The sequence below is a fragment of the Miniopterus schreibersii genome (genome assembly GCF_964146895.1).
Source record: "Miniopterus schreibersii genome assembly, chromosome: 4".
NCBI classification, from domain to species: Eukaryota; Metazoa; Chordata; class Mammalia; order Chiroptera; family Miniopteridae; genus Miniopterus; species Miniopterus schreibersii.
This window is the reverse complement of record NC_138105.1, coordinates 84,260,476-84,280,575: the sequence shown is the minus strand read 5'-3', so window position 1 is coordinate 84,280,575 and position 20,100 is coordinate 84,260,476. Positions and strand designations below refer to the sequence as shown.

At 43.2% G+C, this 20,100-nt stretch overlaps 1 protein-coding gene and 1 pseudogene across 7 annotated transcripts in view; both read right to left on the bottom strand.

Annotated features, from left to right (window-relative positions):
* Positions 1–20,100, bottom strand: part of GRIA1 (glutamate ionotropic receptor AMPA type subunit 1) — a 266,749-nt gene that overhangs the window by 138,096 nt on the left and 108,553 nt on the right. The gene's annotated exons all lie outside the window — the stretch shown is intronic.
* LOC308555620 (N6-Methyl-AMP deaminase pseudogene) lies at positions 17,818–18,931 on the bottom strand (annotated as a pseudogene). The gene is made up of 2 exons: positions 18,731–18,931; positions 17,818–18,560 (listed from the first exon to the last, which is right to left on the bottom strand). The product of its transcript is annotated as a N6-Methyl-AMP deaminase pseudogene (transcript).

Genomic DNA, 20,100 nt, shown 5'->3' with positions numbered 1-20,100 from the left:
AAATTAATTTTCCAGCTAGGTGTGCCAACTGAGGAGGTGAGAGGACACAAATGAAGGGTGAAATGCGGGTATGGGAATCAAGACTCTCCGGATCTTCTGACACCACCGGAAACCAAGTCCTGCCTCCTCTGATACCTGCATTCATTTCCTGAGCTGAGCACAAACTAAATGCAGAGGTGGATACAGAAGAAAGCTGATTTTTTTTCTTGCTCTTCTAATCCATAGTCTCGGTGAAACGTGCTGAGAATATTGCACTTAAAACTGATGCACAACCAATAGTCTTGCTATGAACGTGCATTTGCCTTGCCTTTTCAACAGGGATGTGAAAAGCAGTCACAAGGCTACCAGTAAAGGCACTTTACAGCGGGAGGCTGCAAGCTCCACCCCTGCCCATAGGCCACGCCCCCTTCGGCTTTGGCTTCACACTGGTCTTTATTTTTTTTTTTACCTGTCAGGACAGTTGAAACTTTCTTGCCTTGGGGCTTTTGCACATGCTGGTCTCCCCTAGGAAGCTTTTCCAACCCTCTTTAAATGGTTAAACCTCATTTCCCAGGTCTCAGCTTTAGTATTCTCTCTTCAGAGAGGCTTTCTATGAAGTATATATCCTGCCCTTTTAATATCTTTTGCAGTACCTTGTCTATTTTCATCATAGCTTATCTCTGTCTTTAATTATTCTGTTTAATATTTTTATTTATTTGTGTAATTTAATTTCTCCGAATAAGGCAAGGATCATGACTATTTTATCTTCCAATATAGTCCTAGAAACTAGCACAGTGCCTGGCACACTGGAGGCACCAAACATATTTGCTGAAGGGAATGAATGAATGAATGAATGACCAGAGAAGCTGCTGGTTCTTTATAGGACCTTAGGCAAGTTATTTCCCCTCTTTGGAGTTTGTTTCTTCCTTTGTAAAAGAAGTGAGACTAAATTAGCTCTAACACTCTTCTGCCTCTAAAGTACACATTTTCTTACCATTTTACAAATGGGACAGTTAAGGCATGGGAGCATGTTGTTCAGCTCGGGGACCGGTTTCCACCAACTGAGAGCCTTTAGCAAAAGCCCAGCTGCCTTCTCTGCAGAAACACTCCCCGCCACCCCCTGGTATTTAGCTTCCTTGTACCAAAATTATATTTAGTTCTCTTTGTACAACAATTTGATCCCCTTTTCAAGATTTCTCAAAACATGGGATGAAATAGCTCCTTCTAAGAAATGGTACAGGCTCCATGAATTCCAAATGAAATTCTGAGAACAAAAGCATTTCTCACTCTCCTGGGGTGTTCTCTTTGTACATCCTTACTGAAATTAAGAGTTCCAGGAGCAGGTGGGGGTGCAGGTTGGGCGGAAGGCTGAGATTTAAACTAATTCTGGGGGCAACAGTGAGGAAGGAGGGAGTAGAAGACACAGGCACAAATGTAATGTGAAACTGGTGAGCGCACTGGAGGAAAGATGAACATGGAGATAATGCAATAGTTTTCTTGCTTTTGGTGTAATGCACCCACAGAGCACTACATGGGGAAACCTCCCTAGTCCGGATTCACCCCTCCAGTCTCATTTCCTAACAGTGTGCTACACGCCAAAGATCCCAACCACACTGCTGTGTGCAGCAATCTTTTCCCTTCCAGGTTTCCATGCTTGTGACATATTCCTCAGAAATGTTCCTCCAGCCCTGGAAAACTTCTACACATCCTTCAAGACCCCAATCAGATGTTGACTTTAGTGGGCAGCCTTCCAACCCTTCCACAAAAAATTAATTACTTCCTCCTCTGAGTTTCTAATGTACTTTCTCTCTTATGCTTATCTTGATACTCTATAAATCATTGTCGTGTCTGTCTTCTCCATTAGACTGAGTTTCTTTAGGGCAGGGCTGGGTCTAACTTGCTCTTAAAGTCTTACAGCCTAACCTTGATCTTATAGTAGGTGCTCAATAACTGTTGAATAAATTTTGGTTTGCTCACCTGTGAAGTAAGGGCAATAATACCTGCTTTACCTGCTATGAGATTACCTAAATCCTAACTTCATTACAATGTGTAATATACATGTAAGCCATCATTTTATTCAAATTGCACAACCCAAATTAGGGGTAGACTGGACAGGATATTATTACTCCCTTATCCAGGCAAGCTTCCAAGGATGAAGAGGCTTTCTCTGAGTAGTAAGGCTAATAAATATTGAACTAGAAGAAGGAAACCAAGTTGCTTGACTTCTGGTAGGGTTTACTTCAGATCACAAATGCCTTCCAAAAATTAGTTGTTGAGTTTGGTCATGCCGACTGATAGACTAAAGAAAACATAGATATAAGTCCTTCTGAAGATATCACAAATGTATCTACTACTCCCACTTTCCACCCTCACTACCACCCTGGCCTAGGGTTCCATCACTACTCATAATGCATACTCATTGCCCTTTCTCACTTTCCCTTACCCCTGCCTCTACCTTGCACACTTTCCCTTTTCCCACACTCATCAATCCTTCACATGTTCTTTTGAAAATGGAAATTGGATCCTGTCATAATACCATCCCCCTGAGCCCCAGAGCTTTCTCACCATGCTTTGAACAAAGTCTACACTCCTTTGCATGACCTGTAAGGGTCTGCATAGTCTGAGCCCTGCTCACCTGAACCACTTCATGCATCATCCCTTTCCCGCTTCCACTGCTCCAGCTCCTCCAACATTCCAAGGCCTCCCCCAGTCCTGTCCCTCCCCCTGGAACTCCTCTCCCCCTTTTGCTTGGTTGGCTTCTTCCCAACCTTCAAGGACCACCCTAATTAGGTCATCCACTCCTCTCTGTCTTAGCATTCAGTTTGTTTTCTTCACAGCACTTTACTCAAGCAATTACAGAAGAAGCCCTCTTGTCTTCTCTGATGCAACAGGGACTGCAATTAGGTTATTTGAAAACGATGGTTAAAATGGAGAATCACCAAAAAGTGACTCATAACAGGAATTTTCTTTTAGCTTAAAACACCTAAGTGCACATGTATCTATCCATCTTTTGATGTCGTGGGAACTTAAAGACATTTATAAAGTAAATGTAAGTACAGATTTCTGTGTGTGTTTCCCCCAGTCTTTTAGTGTTGCCTCGCCTACGCCTAATATTATAATAGTGCTGCAGCTGTGAGCTTTTCAAAAGTATTTAACTCAGTTTCCAAAGAAATACAACTTTTTTGCACTCATATTTTACTAGTTTACGTCATTTTCAGTTGCATTGCCCAAATATAATAAACACAGACATATAAATAGGTTTGGAAACAAACAGAATTGACTCCTAGTATGCCTCCAACCAAGCTGATATGAGCAGAAATATGTGAGCTGATTGGAGAAGAGACTACTGACCAGGAGCTTTCAGCTCACCAGGGTGTCAATTCGGTATCTACAGAGAGAATGGAGAATGCAGGTCAATGCAAAGAGTGACTGAGTAGAAGTTGATTAAGAGAGATTTCATTGCCTCTGGTTGCTGGCTTGTTGATTATTTGTCCCTCTGTTAGGCTGTAAGTTTGTGAGGGCTGAGCCTCTCTCTCTTTATCTTAGCGTGCCTACCTGGCGCACAGCACAGTCCTTGGCATTGAAAAGTCCAATCAGTGCCAAGTAAATGAATAAATAAGTGAATGGACCACTTCTCTCCTTACACGGAGACTTTTGTTTCCTCATATGTAAGAGGAAGGCATGGACTATATAATCATGGTCATTTCCAGATCCAAATTCTGTTATTACTAACTGTATATTTCTATATTTCAAGTTCTAGCTTCCTCCATAGATTCCACACACACTCAGAACATTACATTACTGCCCCCCCACACTGTGCCCACACACAGAACAACCATTACCATGACCACACTGCTACCCAACCTGCCTCTGTGGGTCATTTGTTGGTTTCGGATGACCCCTACCCCAGTGGCTCCTCCAAGACAGGTAAGGAGGTGGTGAGGTCACTTATAGGCCGTGGTGCTAGAGCTGTAGAATCTCTGCTAGATTGTTTTTGGGGTACTGTGCAGGCCTGTGGCTGCTTTGAGCATAAGAAGGAGGAGCTTCTACTCTGAAGATCTGAGGTGGAAATCTGCCTTATTCGAGATTTTGGGCAAAACTCTCTCCCCCCCCCCCCCACTGCTGTGGGTTGGTCTTTTCTGGTTGCCATGGTGCTGAGATCCAGAGAGCCAAGATTAGGTGAGAGCCTCAGGGAAAAAAGCTTTCATGGGTCCTCCAGCTCATAGGAGCCCACAGTGTGGTTTGGTGCAACAGTCACATAGTAATAAACACTAGGCCTTTTTTTCCCCTTTCAATTTATTCCTTTGCATATTTCCCTCTCATATGTAAGAAAAAAGAGGGACTGATTGAGGATTTGGGGATCCTGGTTACTAGCATAATAACAGTGGCAACAAATGATGATGATGATGATGAGGAGGAGGATGGTGATGATGGTGATGGTGATGATAGTGATGATGATGATAATGACTACTGTGATGATGGTGATGAAATGATGATGGTGATGATAATGATGACGATGATGATGGTGATGATGATGGTGATGATAGTGATGATGATGGTGATGATGTGATGATAGTGATGATGATAATGATGATGATGATGGTGATATGATGATGGTGATGATGATGATAATGGTGATGATAGTGATGATGATGGTGATGATAATGATGATGGTGATGTTGGCGATAGTGATGATGATGGTGATGATGATAATGATGGTGATGATAATGATGGTGTTGATGGTGACGATGATGATGGTGGTAATAATGATGGTGATGATGGTGATGATGATGATGATGGTGATGCTTTCTAATATTACTAATAGCTTCTTGCATATATTGACTACATTGATGCTAGGATCTAGACTACACATTTTACATAAATCTCTGTAACAGCCCTCGAGGATACACACTAGTATTGTTGTTGTTATTATTTTATAAAAGAAGGACCGAGGCCCAGGTAGGTGGAAATCTGGTAATGGCAGGACAAGATTCAAACCTATGTCTACCTGATCCACAATGTGAATTCTTACCACTATGCTAAATTATCTTACAATGTATCTTACACCATGGCACCCACTGAATAATGAACATGTTGACCCAACACATCATATGTGATACAATATGGGGCAATAAGAACAAAGGCCCCTGACTGTAAGAGGAACGTTCTAATGCAGTGAGGGAGACAGGCTCAAAAACCGCTAATAAAAACTGTACAAGAGAAAATGAAATAAGTCCTACAGTAGAAGAACAGCCTGTCCTGTACCTTAGGAGGGAGATCAGGGCAGCCTTCCAAGATAGGGGTCTTAAAGAACAAGCACAAGGCAGAAATGCCAGATACAGTGTATACACTTTGCCCTCCCATTGCCCCTGCAAAATGTCACCTTCATCCAGATCTTAGTAGTCTTTCCTATGGAGCCCAGGTGCAGCTTCCGAATCTTCCTCAACCCCGTCACCACCATAGGTCAGCTAAAGCTGTCCTGTGAGATTAATGGCATTTATAGGGGAACAGGAAAGAAGAAGACTTAGTCTCCTCATTTTTACCCGCTTTCTACAATGTCAGTCATCACAGACGTTTCCCACCTGCCTCTCCTTACTTCTTAAAGCCGAGGCAGTTTAAAATGTTTTCAAACTTCTCACCTCACTAGCTGTCAACTGGACTCCAAGCTCTGAAGGCCCCACATCAGTACACAGTGCTGTGAATGTGTCCTGAGGACGCCTTGTGGGATCAGGAACTGCAAGTACAATGCAGACCTCTAGAAGGACTGATGCTTCCAGCTATACTCAAAGCATGGAGGGCGGAGGAGGGGATAAAGAGAGGGAAGGACGTGCACCTCTGCTCTCAAAAGAACCCAAGTCTCCAGAGCAAAGGCAGAAAGAACCTGAGAAACCATCCAGGGCACACTGGCCTGAGTCAACCATCTTTGGGGTCCAGTGCAGAGGCCCAACACTGCCTGCCTCTCTGCTGGAGCTTGACAAGTTTCTTCCTGCCTCTGGGTCTCACGGTCCTCATTGGTAAAACAAAAGATCTGACTGCAGTTCCCTAAAGTTCCATCATTCTCTAATAATTCTCAGCAGCAGAGTGGTAAATACGAGACCGAGCAAAGCTGGCCTGTGGAGCAGACAGGATGCTACCTGAGGAACTAATGGCTCTTGTGCATTTGCTACTGGATCTGACAATACCTCAAGGGGTGCACCCTCCAATGTAGACCCTTACTGCACAAATAAGAAAGTGAAAAACCAAAATAATAATTTGGTCTTTTGTATGGACAAGAATACAAAAACAACACAAAACCAGAAAAGCAAACCTGTGATTCAAGAGTAGGCAGATATGCAAGGATCCAGGGAGAGGGAAATGCAGATGCTCTGAAGGCAAATGCAAATGAATGTGTAGCTGCACTTAATTTTTCAAGTCGTCTGATATCCAACAGAGAGTAGTGGCCTCAGATGTTACCCAGAGGAGCTCGGTTATGTTCACTGCAGTAGTTATAGTACAGATAGTATAAGTTACCATTTACTGAGCATCTACTAAACACTTGTATCGCTGAACATATGCATTAATTTCTTTATTTCCCATAGCAATCCCATGAAGAAGGTACTAGGGGTCTCCATTTACCAATGAAGATATCAAGGTTCAAGGTCACGCAGACATGGCAGCCCTCGGAGTCAAAACCAGGTCAGTCTGAACTTCAACTTAATGCTTGTAGCCACCATACCCTCAGAAAAGCAAACATGGACAGACTGGCTTACTCCTTACACTGACTCTCCTGTGATGAGGAGAATTTCGTGACAGCCCTTTTCCACTCATTCCAGTCCTTCAGGATCCCACTCAGATGCCACCGCGTCTGTGAGAGCCTTAGTCGGAATCAATCCAACCCTCTCTGGGCTCCCAAAGCTCTTAGCTTTTACTTCCATTAGCGCACTTAGCACTCTCTGCCTGGTGTTGGAGTTAATTAAATCTGATCCTGCCTCCACTCTACACCCAAAGCAAGTTGTTTAGACTTTCATTATGGCACTTAGCATCTTTCATTAATGCTGGCCAGGCCTGGATTTATATCCCATCTGATACAGTGAGCCCTTCCCTTAAGGACGGGAGCTGTCTTAGGGATCTTTCTGTGTATCCGACACTTAATAGTGTTTTGGGAACAGATGCTTTCTGAGTAAGGCTGGTGCACACAGCTGGTTTCTGCCTGCTGTCTGATCTACAGACTGTGACGCTGCTCTGGTGTCCTTTTCCTTGAACCCTTTTATGGTAAGGGTCGTTGAGCAATGCCAGGCAGGGCTCAGGAGCTCCTGTGTGGAGTTTCTCTCAGATAGCTAAGGAGGTGGGGCAACTGACTTTGCTCATGCCACTGTTGTCCCCATGGTCCTCTCTCCTCCAATGGAGGTCTGCCCACTTTTGTATCATCATCTTAGGGAAGAGATTGCTCGTCTTAGTTTTGTGTTAGTGATTTCCTTTTTCCCAGAGGAAAAAAAAGGCCCTGATTCCTATGAAAAAAATCTTTAGAGCTCATTTTTCAAGGGAAGGAGGCTTCAAGGCTCACTTGGGATACTTAGTTTTATGTGCCTGTGTTTACTCTTGGCTGGACATCTGAGTGGTCTAGAGCAAAGGGTTTGAGGTGGATGGTTAATTCCCCACTCTGTCCCTTGGGCAAGTTCATTAGTCACTCTAAAACCTTTGCTTCCTCAACTGTATTAGAGAAGCCAAAATAGTACCCACCCGATGGGGCCGCTCTGAGAATTAAATGCACTTAAAATGTGTTCTTAGCACATTCCTGGCTACCATTGTGTCTGTTGCTACAATTGCTATTACTGTGTTGTTGAGTAGTTGTGGTTGTGTTTTGTAAGCACATCATCTAGCTACTAAGAAACATAAGAACAACATGAGCTGACAGTTTTACTTGCTTCTAGTTGGGAGCCTAAGAAAGTTTCTGCTTAAAAGTAACTTGCAGAAAGTTAACCACAGTTAAGTTTTTAGGCTTTCAGAATCGAAGGTGCTTTAGAGAGCATCTTTATCAATTATTCCATTTTACAGAAAACTGAAACTCAGAGAGGGGAAATAACATTTCCAGGGTCGATCCTTCAAAAATCAGCCAGACTAGGGCTGTAACCTGGGTTTTCTGACCCCAGTCCACTGTATCTCCTATTGAGTATCCCTTGAGCTACTGCCTTTTTCTTGGATTTAACCAGTGTACCCCTTCAGTGTGCCCACCAGTCCCTCTGGTAACTTGGGCATCACCTAAAGATGTTGCTTTGCCCGGTTTTGAGAGGACAACTGTAACACATCTTGTTGCACAGGCACTACTGAGATGAGTCTGTTTCTTCACGCCGAGAAGTTCCCCCTCCATTCTAACTGTCCCGCAGCACCACTCTTACATGAGCTAATTCTGCTGAAACTAATGTGCCAGTGTCTATATTAGTATTGAGGGGTAAGGGTCTAGTTCTGTCCTTCAAATGTTGCCCTTGATCTCAAATGCCGATGAGAACTGCATTGGCATTTTAGGGGGAGCTTTAGCAGTGCAAAACATGAGGAAAATAAGCTAGATACACTCTCCATACTGAAGAGCAGGGTCAAGGTCTAGTATAGCCAGTAGAGATGAGATGAAGCAAGGCCTTGGGTGGGAACCACCCCCAAGGTGCAACTGCTGGAAGGAGACCTTAATTCAACCCCTTGGGTAGCACTTACTCATGAAGCGAAGTGGACAGTCGGTCTGCCCTAAAAATGTATCTTCTGTGCTTTGTACTTTACCGCCTCCCAACACTCATTTGCTGTTCCTTCTGCTTTCCTCTGTTATTTAAAATTACATAGAACTTTGTATTATTTAAAAATATTTTTATACCTGCCATTTTGTTGAATCTTCATAACAACCCAATGAGGCAAGTACTTATTACTGCTATTTCCAATAAAAAGCTAGATCAGAGACATGAAAGGACTTGTCCAGGACCATAAAACTCATGCTTGCAGTAAGATCTTCTCCAGTCTCCAGGTTCAGTGACTTTCCAGATGTAAGAGTCAGCAGAACCTCCAGATTGATACTGGACGGGGGCACTGGATCACCTGGGTTTGAATCCTGGCACTTGCCCCTCGCTTGTGGTATGAGCCTAAACCTGTTATATAAACTGTGTATGCCTCAGCTTCTTCATATGCAGAATTGGGAGAAATCATAGTCTTAATCTCAAAAGACTGAAAGGAGTAAATGAGCTATTATGTATAAAGTGCTCAGAACAATGGCTGGCAACCAAACCCATGCTCAGTAAATGTTGCTATAGAAACCACCCGCGTCTCTTTGAATTCTCTTTCTGCCAAGGCTCATCTGAAATGCCGTAAATTGTTATTCTGACTTTTCATAAATAGATACAATTTCTGCCTCTTTTGGACCCTGTAACCATTTGTACTTTGCTCCCAGCACACAGTATGTTCTGCTGTGCACCGGAGGTCTCTGCAAACTTGTTTCCCCATCCCACTTTCCCCTTGCCTGTGAGTGAGGGCTGCGGCAGAGGGCACAGGGCTCTGGTACAGGCACATCCCCTGCAGTGCCCACTGGAGTGCGTGATGCCAAAGAGGAAGGCAGCCAGCAAATGCTAGTTACACTGAATTCAGAAACCCAGAACTCCAGTTCCCAAGTCCCAGAATGTTAGGGCTGGAAAAGCTCCCCATAGGTCAGCCATCCTGCACTGATGCTGGGTAACTGGGCTGCTGAGAGAGGGGAAGATACTTGTCTGACGTTGGGCAACATGGTAGGAGTAGAAACCAGGTCTCCACACTACCAGCAGCCATGGACTTCGCCCAAAATACTGGGCTGTGTCTCTTTCTGTGGAATGAAGGAAAGAATAACCCATGCACTTGAAATAAAGAGAGAAGAATGGGACGAATGACAGCACACAGCTAAGCTTTAGCAATATAGTGCTGGAAGAATAGAGATGTATTGAGAACGCTTACCCAGAAGCAGACCAGGGACAAAGGATGGAAATAAATTACACAAGCAGTAGGCAGTTTTTCTGAACTGGCTTGGTATTTCTTTGTTGCATGAATGGATCAGAGCCCTGCAAAGGAGAAGCTTCTGGGTCCTGAATGTATTAAATGCAAATCTTTAAAAGGTGTTCTTCCTCTTTCCATTTAACATTTAATCTAAACTGGAGTCCTCGAACCTTGAGCTCCAGAACACTCTCTTCATGTTGGTGTTTGTATATTGACGATACTAATATACACAGGGTCCCTGTACATGGCCCCATTTCTTGTAGTTCTCCATGTGATTATCTCATCCGATGGGGATCAGAAAAGGTAAGGTCCTCGTCAGCCTGTGCCTCTGGAGCCTCTTTTCCACCGGCTACTGTTAAGCTTTCCCCCCTTGTTGAGGTTTCAGATAACGTTTAAAATGTAAAGTGAATCAGAGACAAATCTCTACTGGTCAGCATGACTTGACCAGAGAAATGCTTTGATTACTTACTTCAAATCCTGTTTTCCAAAATAAGGTAAGGCAAATCTTAAGGACCATAAGCTTCCCCAGCGTTCTCACGTAAATGCCTTGGGGGAGGATGACAGGGAAGCGAGGTCCTCAGGGCTGTGGGTGGGGCTTTAGAGGAGCCGAACCAGCAGGGCTGGGGGCTGCTTGTTGAGATGCTGACGCTCGAGGCTGCCCTCAACCCCAAAGACAGCCTCTGAAAATGGGGACACAGTGCCTGCCAAGTCATGGCTAATGAGAGATGGTGGTTCATAAAAACAGCCTTCCCGGGGAGGGATGTGGAGATGGCAGGCAGCTTTGACCTTGGGACTTCGGGGTAGGTCATCTTCTTCTTTTGATCTGTATGTCAAATACCTGAGTCATGTTTTAGAAAAATGTTAATGCTTATAACAGTTAAAAGTGAAGGTGAGACAGGGAGAAGTGGAAAATACTGTTTGCAAAGGAAATTCATTTGGAAATAATTTCCAACTGTTGGCTGATTTGACCATACCCAGTGGTGTTCTTTTGATTATTAGGGCCAATTTGGTGGTGGTGGTGGTTATTTTATTATTATTCCATTTCACACATTGGCTTAACATGCTGTGGAAACAATATCTGATAAGCTTTCAAAGAGCTCATGCACCCATCTTACAGACACCGTGAACCACGACGTGTAAATCAAATTTGGCTCTAACTTATCACCTTTGCCTTGAAGCGCCACCTCCTCACTCCCTTTGACTTACGCCAATCTCCAAACTGCTCTACAGATGATCCATTAGCTATGTTGAGTGCATACTTTTTGGGTGGCATTTCTAAATTTAAGTGTCCCCTGGGCATGATGGAGCTGTAATGACACATACGGATCCCGTTACTTGCAAACAGTGCCGTTTTCTGTCCTTTCACACCGTCTACGTTGATGGACGTAACAGGTAAAAATGAAAACTGAGTTGAAGTTTAGTGGATTTCGAAGATTGATTGTGCTTTACTGTTGTTTGTATTTCATTGTTACACTTAATCAGTGTCTTCAGTTTTTAAAGAAAACTTGATTCCTTTCTTACCGAATGCCCCATCAGTTCACAACATCCTGAGCTGTCACTTACTACCACCTCGTAGCATATAATAAGCCCCTGCTGATTCTGTTGAGCTATCCTTTCCTTGAAGTCAGAGAGAATCTAACATGAATAAGAAACAGCCCTGCAGGTCTCTCCCTCTTTGTGCCATGTAGTGCAGGGTCAGCAAATGCGTGACACATATACTCCCTTCTTTGGTGCCCAAGGCAGACCCCACTAATTGACCGTGGCATTCCTTCCAGTTGAGCCCAGTCAAGTCCTCAGAGTCCTCACCATCAGCATTCCTGGAAGCCACTACCAATTTACCAGAATTGACTGACTTGACAGAACCTATTTTCTGGCCTCACCTTAATGGTTAAAAGCAATGGTTTTGGAATTGGACCGACCTGAATTCATATCCCAGCGCTACCACTTAGTGATATGTGTGTGACCTGGAGTACGGCTGTCCAAGCACCCTAGGTCTCAGACCTCCCCACTCTAAAATGACCATCCTCTCACCCTTCAGAAGTCTAAATTTAGGCGTTTCCTCCCCTTGAGAAGCCTCTATTTGCATAAGACCCAAAGGAGGTGCCTCCCCCAGGCCTCTGCAAACTCCCTGAACTTGCCCTTTATACCCCTTCTCCTTGGAGCAGTAATGGGCTCATTTCTTTTAATTTTCCTGACTGGTGTATGAGCTCCTCTGGGCAGTTATGTTTTTCAGGGCGTGGGCTCTTTGCTGGACTCTGAAAAGTAGCTAAAATACGTACTACCATTAACACATAAAGATCACTTAAAACAGTGCTAAGCATATCATAAATGCTCAATAAACATGAGTTATTTTCATATTTATTGTCATGTTCTGTCATTTCAAGACTCAGAAGAATGCTTACTACCGAGCTGACTTTTGCATATGTATGGCTTAATTTTGGATTGCTGTTACTGTCTGGCTGCCAAGGATGCCAAAGCTGTCTGTACTTTCTAAATTGTAAGAGAGTTGCATTCCTTAAAATAGAGCCATATTCTTCTTGCTCATAAGACCTAATGTGGAGCCACATATATGAGGGCTATTTAAGCATGCTTTGGGCCACACCTTCCATGTTTGCTAACACTAGTGTCCATCAGCCCAACCTTTGCTGACACCAGCCTTGCAGGGACCCATCCCAGATACTCTTCCAGGTTACTGGAGCCCCACCATTCTCTTTTGAGTACCCATGGCCAAAGTGTTAGTGCAGGAGGTCTGTTAAATGCAGACTATGGGCCCATCCCCAGAATTTCTGTTTCAGTGGGGTGGGGCTTGGGAATTTATTTCTAACAAGTTTCATGCTTCTGGAACTGGACCATTCTTTGAGAATCACTAACAGAAAACAGGAGATAAGAGAGGAACACTCTTGCCTAGGGAAGGTGCCATAAATTCTATTTATCAGCTCCCAGGCTGGTGACGATCTCCATCTAAATCTGCAAGCTGTATTTGCAACTAATTCTCATTAAAGTCAAGAAAATTTGCACCAGAGTGTCAGCTGCAGGACCTTGCTGAAAGATGGAAGAGCAAGGCTTCTAAATTTTGCTAATGGAACTTGCAATTTCCCTTCTTTCTCAGTTGATGAGTGAAATGACTTGATACTTTAATATCTCACAGTTAATACCATACTTTTGCAGGATATGTTATGTTTTTCCAGAGTGCTTTCATCTGTATTATCACATTTGATTCTTATAACTGCTTTAGGGAAGGCAGGCGGGAATTAGCATCTCTCTTTGAATGATGAGGCTGAGTATAGCAGGACCCAGAATCCTCAATTCATTGCCAGGTCTCTTTCCAGGACACCGCATCATTTCTGATGCAAGTGTCAGTTCTGCCCTTGAGCTCCCTTCGTGTACTAAACCTTCATTTATTTCAGATTGTTACAGATGCCTTGAGCTAGAAGACATCATAAGGAGACCCACTAATCAGAAGGTTCTTAGGCATTTGGGAACACAGATTCCATTGAGAGCTTCAGGAAAGTTTTGGACTCTTTTCTCAGACAGTACAGGTGTGTACATATATAGTACAATTTACATAAGGTTTTAGGTTATACAGGGACCTCTTAGAGTCTAGGGCCACCATGCTTTGGAGTTAGGGAACCTTTTACTACTTACTGGCAGTAAGACCTTACATAACCCTTTTAGGATTCACTTTTCCTGTTTTACAAACAGGAATCAGAAAATCAAATAATGTTTAAAGACTGTATTCTGATAGGGTACTTTAAATCTAAATTGAAAGAAAATACATCAGGTGCTAACACAAGTTGTAGCACCCAATAAGTATGAATTCCCTGGCTCCTAAGCTATTTTTCTAGCTCAGGTTCATGTGTAACAATTGAATAAATTTGCCTTTCTCTCAGGACAGGTAGATGCTATCTCAGGTTAACCAGCAGCCACACACATGCAGGTCGTCTAGATTGTATATGTCTATATCATTATAGTTCTCATAACAATGTCATTACTTATGACTATACTCAGGTGATCTGATGTTACTTTAAGTGCTTGTGCCTTTGTCCCAGGTAGAATCTCAGGGACATTTGTCCCCTCTCTAAGCATGGGTGCAAAAATAGAAAAGAAGTTAACTAATGGGGAAGAAAACCCAGAGCATAGTAGTACCTAGATCTCCCTACATTTTTCAATGCTTATTTAGCTTGTGCAAGATTTGTCCTTCACACTGCAAAGGAATCACATTATACTTCCTAATCTACAGAAGATAATGATTTTCACCCAAATATTTTGTTCTGTATTTGCATCTAATTCACATTTAAAGTTAAGCAGAATTTATAGGCCACTTCACTGAATACATTTTATTGTGTATTAAACATTACAAAACAAGATCCTTGTTTTGGTTTATCATTGAACCCCAGAATGCCAGAAGTAGAAACCCCACAGAGGCTTCATCTAATTCCCTTATATCATAAGCAAGAGGTGGATGCTCGGGGATGGGGGAGTGTCCTCAAGGTGAATGGTGAGGTCAGACAACTGCTGCAGAGCCTACACTTGAACTTCCATTTCCTGGCTCCAAATTCAGTGTTTCACCAAGTTTTTCCTGTCCTGCCTCAGATATGGAGAGCGCAGGAAGGCAAGCAGTTGTAGTAGCATTTTCCCACGCTTCATTTCTTCCTACTCTTTTTTTTTTTTTTTTTCCCTAAAAGAAATTTTGTGGACAGTGGGATAAAGTTACACATTTCTTTTTCCATCTTTAATAACTGGCTGTTCCTGGTTCTGCCTGTTGCCTTGATAAGGCTGCCACTATGCTCACCCTCACCCACACCTCCCACGTTATATGAGCAGCAATCCACCTTTCTCCCCAGTACCATGGGCCACGTCACCATCACTGCATGACACCCTTCCTGTCTCTCAGCAGACACAACACCCATCTTTTTGAATTTCTTGAAGTGCTATAGAGGAGACCTTTCCCACAGGGACAATGCCCTAATCAGCCTTTTGAAAGTACGTAAGACCTTCAGACTCCTCTATTCTACATGACTGTCTTGGTGGACTAAAATAATCCAAGTGTCCAAGTGACTTAAATACAAGTTGAGTTTGCAGGTTTCTGATTTACCTATTTCGGGACTCAACTCTCATTCTGTCTAATGAGTCATAGGTGCCACGGCCCCATCCCTGTGGAATCTTGGGGGAAGGATGCACCCTGAGTGGGACATTTCCTTTTAGTAAAGAAGTTAACAATAAAGAGGGAAAACAGTTTAAACTAAACCACATTCCTGAGCATAGTTTTTTCCAGCTATTAAGGTCTGCTCCTGGTGTAAGTGAGGTCGTGGCTGTATGTAATCTAAGGCTGCACAGAGAGACAGCTGTGTGGCCTCTGTGAGGTCGTTATTCTGAAATGCTTCCATTATCAGCATTGTCAGGAAACGGCATCTTTGAAAAAGTAGTAAACAAATTTCTCCTGTGACTAAATAATTTTAACTGTTTTGAAGAGAACAACCTCCTAGTTCTACAGACCCTCCTGCTTTGGTCAAAAGAGCTTAATATACTCAGCTTTGGCCAGTGTGGTAGAGTCATAGATGGTGAACACTTCTGGAGCCAGGCTCTGGATTTTACACTTGCCTCTGTTCTCCTCGACTTCCTGGAATGGAACCTGCTGTGCGGCAGGCACATGATAGCTGGTTCCCGGTTAATAATCGTGAGCATTAGCCTATCTGATAACTCCTTTAAGGACTCCTGAAGAGGTAGGGTATTTTAGTCTTCTTTATATAAGTAATTTTTAAAATTGATTGTAGAGAGGAAGGGAGGGGAGGAGGAAGGGAGAGGGGGAGAGAGAGAGAAAGAGAGAGAGAGAAACATCCACGTGAGAGAGAAATACCGATCGGTCTGTTGCCTCCTGTACGCGACCTGATGAGGAATCAAACCCACAACCTAGGTGCGTGCCCTGACTGGGAATGGAACCCGCAACCACTGGTGTACGGGACAACGCTCCAACCAACCAAGCCACCCTGGCCAGGGCTATTTTATTTGTTTTTGTTTGTTTGTTTGGGTCCCCAGACAGCTTCATACTTGGTGAGTCTATAGTCTCCACTGGGCCCTCCTTCCTTGTCAGCTGTCATTCCTCCCTTTGTCAGCAGCCATTGTCCACTCCTCCAGTCTCCACTCGCCTGCTGGTTTTTCCTGTCTGACATCTGTTGTCCAGTGACCAATGGCCAAGTTCAATGACCAAACCTGTTAAGTCACTTAACTCACATTTATACAGCTTTATAGTCAGCATGCCTGCAGGGTGCAAGGATGATGTAATTCTTTCGTCTGGCTTAGAAAACTTTTTATTCTGCATTTATATACTTGATGTTTTCCAAAACTTTAAGATTGTTTAAAGCCTGAAAGCTGGTGAAATAAGAATGTACACATGATAAAATACAAACTATCCCATGGGTTGTAATATTCTTAATTAGAAAGTTTAAACCCTAGATTCTACTTACTGAACCCTCCTTCCCAGCCCCACAGAGATTTCTAGCCTGTCCACTTCCACCTTTCTAAAGTGACAAAATTAAGCCAAATTTCAAACCAAATAGATTATCTCTGGGAAGAAAATCAACATACAAGAAACCAAGCAACCCTATGTTATTTCCTAGTTGTTACTATGTCCATCCCACATGTAAATCTAGGCTCTTTTGATAATTAGAACAGGATGTGGGTATTCTAAGTTTAGAAGACAGTTTGAGGAAAGTCAGACGCCAAAGGAGGGTAAACCCAAATAAGAGACAGAAAGGGAAGGCTAAGCAATTTTCATTGGCCTGGAGACCCACGGTGGGTGTGAGATGAGAAGGATGGCCTATCCTGACGCGTACTTTATTTGGCTACTTTTATAAGGCTGTATGGGCTGAAAGTAGGTGGCTCAGTCACGGGCAAGGAGACCAATTAAGGGGTCACGTATGCCAGCACACCCACACCCCCATCCCAGTCGCAAGGACCGGATCTCATCTTTTCGTGTTTCTGCTCCAACAACCTTAGGAAAAGACTAGATGGCTAAAAGAGAGGCAAAACTGATGTCATACTTCCAATAACAAAGACAACTAGTGACATACCAGCCTCCCTCAGAAAGAAGAGGAATCAGCCGCCCACATTCCCAGGGGAACAAAGGGTTGACTCGCCTACCTCTTGAGAGCACAGCGGCAGCCACTACGGAGCCTCACCTGTATGTTTAGCAGAAAAGTCGCCCACCCTCGACTCAGACACACACTAGACTCATCATTTTGATGTTTAGCTTTTAAAAACAGGAATGGAGTGTGATTTCACCAGCTCTCTGATTTTTTTGAGCATTTGATTCTTTGGCTCAGAGGAATCTCTCAGCATCGAGTATCCACAGGCTTTCTGGTAAATGCCAGGAATCATCTTTATGCCCAAGGGCATGAAATTTGTTCATACATCTGTGCTTTTACTCATAAGTGTCCTTCTCCCTGAAATGCGTTCTCCCACCTGTCCCCAGGAATAATACTAGGAGACAGGGAGGCAACAGCAGCAGTGGCCATGACATGCCCTCAAGTGCTTACAAAGAACAGAGTGCTCTGCTAAGTTTGTAATGTATTACCTTGTTTCTACTTCCCAAAGTCCAAATTTTACCATCTCAAGGCATAGATGAGAAAGTTGAGATTCAGAAAGAGTAAATAACTTGCCTAGGTTCACACAGTCAGTTCAGAAATCCAGAGACAGGAATCTTAATGAGTGCATGCCCCCCAACTAAACTTTATTTAAATTAAAAAATAATATTTATATCTTTAGAACAGTACTACTTTACACATGGGTTGCAACCTGCAGGCCAGGGGAAGAAGGGATAGAGGGTTGCCTGGAGGACCTGAAGCCCTGAGCCTTACCTAGTCAGTGGTATCTAGTATTGCCTGACAAAATCCCCCCTTTAGAGGAGTTGAGAAATGTCCCATGCCTAATTCTATCAGGAAGCAGATCGAGAAGTCCTTATGTTTCTCTTTTTATTTTTTGGTTTGGAATCTCTGAAATATGCATTGTCAACTTCAGGACCTGCATTTTAGCTTCTAAAAGAGGTTCCAAGAAGTCTTTTGCTTGTCTTGTGGTAGCGTTTCCACTGAGGTCAAGGCCAAGAACTGTATCCTCAGTGGAAAGGAAGAACTCTTCAGTAAGTTAACAGTCTTCTTAGCTATGGAAGGGCCACCTTTTCTGTCCATTGCTGTCTAGCACCTGACATCGATGTCTAAGTTTTCTGTTTTGAACTGCTTCATACTCTCAAGTACAGATTACACATGTCCTTTGGGTCATTCCTGTAGCATTTTCCTCTTTGGGTGTGCTTCTTGTTCATGAGCTTCCTTGTCAGGTCCAGGGACTTGACACCAGCACCTGTGAATTCTTTAATGACATGTTTTGTGACCATTAGAATATCTTCAGGGCTAGTAGCAAGCTGATGAATAATTTGAACATCTGGAAACATTCCTCTAAAGTTTTTCTCTTTACCTTGTCAGTCATCCACTCATGGATTTTAAGACTGGCTTTTTGGCTATTAATTTCATGGCATTAGAACCAATGGGTCCAGTCAGGTGGGCATGAAATTCCACTTCAGGTAATTCTGAGTAAAAGGTGGTCTTCCATGGCTACTATTCTTCTACCTCCATCATGATTTAGCAGAATAAAAAGGTTTTCTCCAAACACATTTTTTTATTCTTTATATGAAGACCATGTGTTTTGTTCAGTAAGTTTTGTGGTGTTGAATTTTCTTCAGATTACTTTACTTCTGCACATTTTGTTAAGATGAGCTGTATACAGCTCTGGTCTCTGCTTCATCACAGTGACATGGACCTGTGAGGCCTGCGAGCATCAGGTGGGGGCAGCACAGAGCACCAATGACAGCAGGTCCCTGAGTAAGAGTTCTCTGGCTGCCCGTGGGTATGTGCACACAAGCCTTTGGCATGTTGATAGTTCCCAGATTGCATGGGATGGGCCACTCATCTACAGTGACACCCATGTCCGTGCTGTGTGGCGTTATGTGTGCATGCACGTAACCTCGACTTTTCCGGTCTTTTGCCCTGAAGCTTCAATGAATGCCCAAGAATGTTCTCTTCCTTTTGAATTCTGTTGTACATTAGTTGAATTCATATGGTGGCAATTTCCAACTAAAGTTCATTTATTCTGTAAATACTTATTAAATGGCATTCTATATGTTAGGTACTGTGCTAGGATAAAACATCCTGGAGGAACTCGAAGATTAGTGGGGTGGGAGACAGAAGTGATTAGAATGTAGAGTTGAAAGTATTATGATTAGGAGTCAGAAAGGGTCCCAAAGGGAGCATATAGGAGGGCATAACTAACCTGGTCATGTAGGGTTCACCCAGGAGGCAGTGTCCCTGAATCTAGGACCTAAACAACAAATAGGGGTGTGGCAGGTGAGGAATGGGAACATTCATACCCAGGCAAGCAAGCAGCGTATGCTGACCTGAAAAGGTGAAGTAGCTTTACTTTCATTGCTCCTTCTGTCCATACCCTCTAATACTGCAAACTCTTATAGTCCCAACATTCCTCTCACCCATAGATGGTGACCTCAAAATAATGGGGTGAATGCATGTGGCATAGTTTGTTCCAGAGTCAGACTGAGCTGAATTAAAATCCTGGCTCCACCACTTCCTGGTTTTGTGACTTTGACAAAGAAAAAAGAAAAAAAAAGAAATTACCATCTTTAAACCTCAAGTTTCTACATCTGGAAATGGAGATTAGCAGTGGTGCCATCATTTTAAGGTTGTTGCAATTATAAAAATTACCTAATATTATATAAAGGGACATAGCAAAGCACCTAGACAAAGCAAATCCTCAGTAACAGCGGCTTTTGCTGAGAGTAGTTGTTACCAGGTCCACCTACATTCTGGCCTCGCATGGGAAGGAATCTAACTCATTTGTCTTTGTGTTCCTTATTGTGTCTTGAACTACACAGACTTAATAACAGGTATCTAGTACATACCTACTTATGGATTTGCTGATGTACATTTTCCATGAATTCATTAAATAAATATTTATTGAGCCCTTACTGTGAGCTTGGCACTGTCCCACGTACAGCAGTGAAGAGGGCACCCTCCTGGAGCTTTCATCCTCGAATTCTGACCAGCAGTTTTATAAAATTGATGGTTACTGGCACTTTCAAAT